Below are 916 nucleotides of genomic sequence, written 5' to 3' on the forward strand. Positions count from 1 at the left end.
CTTAGGTGGATTTTTCCCTTTCAAAACCAAATTATGTAAATTGATCCCCACTTGCCTTCTGTATAAGAAAAAAAACCCACAACAAACCCCCCACGCAGAAATGAGTAATAACAAGCATTGCAGGAAATTAAAGTGATATGGCCTACAATTACTGCTCCGTGCTCTTTTATTTCCTTACATCGCGACAGGCTCCCTTTTGAAGAATAAAAGATTATTTTGTTGAGCTCGTTTGGTTGAACGTGGATAGTAAGATCCTTGGAATAATCAGATTTGCAGGCATTAAGGTGCAGTATCTTATCCAAGGGCACAGAGAGGGTCACTTTGGAAACAAGTTGCAGCTGTTTGATGTTAATGCCCTGCAGCTGCACCCTCCTGCCCTTTTCCTGGAAGTCATCCCCTGGGAGCTGAGCTGTGTTCCTGCTCCTGGCCCCTCCTGCTGACTGGGCCCTGGTGGGGTCTAGCCGTGCTCACGCCGCTGACTTAGTGCCCCTCGTCCGTGGAGGTGACACCCTCCAGCAGGGAGGGGGACTCTGGAAAATAACCCCAGGTGGATCCACAAGACCCTGTTGGTTTACTCCCTCCATCTCAAGGCTGTTACGGCTTAAACTGTGCTAATAATTAAGTAGTTGCATTAGTGGGAATGGGTTTAGGTGACTTTCCCCGTTTTGGTTTACATGCCATTGTCACCTGCAGCGTTGATGCCCGGTCTTGCCCTCTGTCCTGGCTGGGCTCCACAGAGCCATGGTCTATGCAGCCGGAATTCAGGCTGGATCCCTGAGCAGCAGTGGCAAATGGGTTTCTCCCACTTCATGCAAAAAGGAAAAATCAAAACCAAACCCCCCATGTGCATGGAGATAGACTGGAGCTTCCCGGGCTCCTGTGCCTCTTCCCCCTACAGCTGCTGCGAATCCGCTGA

The sequence above is a fragment of the Tauraco erythrolophus genome, chromosome 10, assembly GCF_009769465.1.
Source record: "Tauraco erythrolophus isolate bTauEry1 chromosome 10, bTauEry1.pri, whole genome shotgun sequence".
Lineage (NCBI taxonomy): Eukaryota > Metazoa > Chordata > Aves > Musophagiformes > Musophagidae > Tauraco > Tauraco erythrolophus.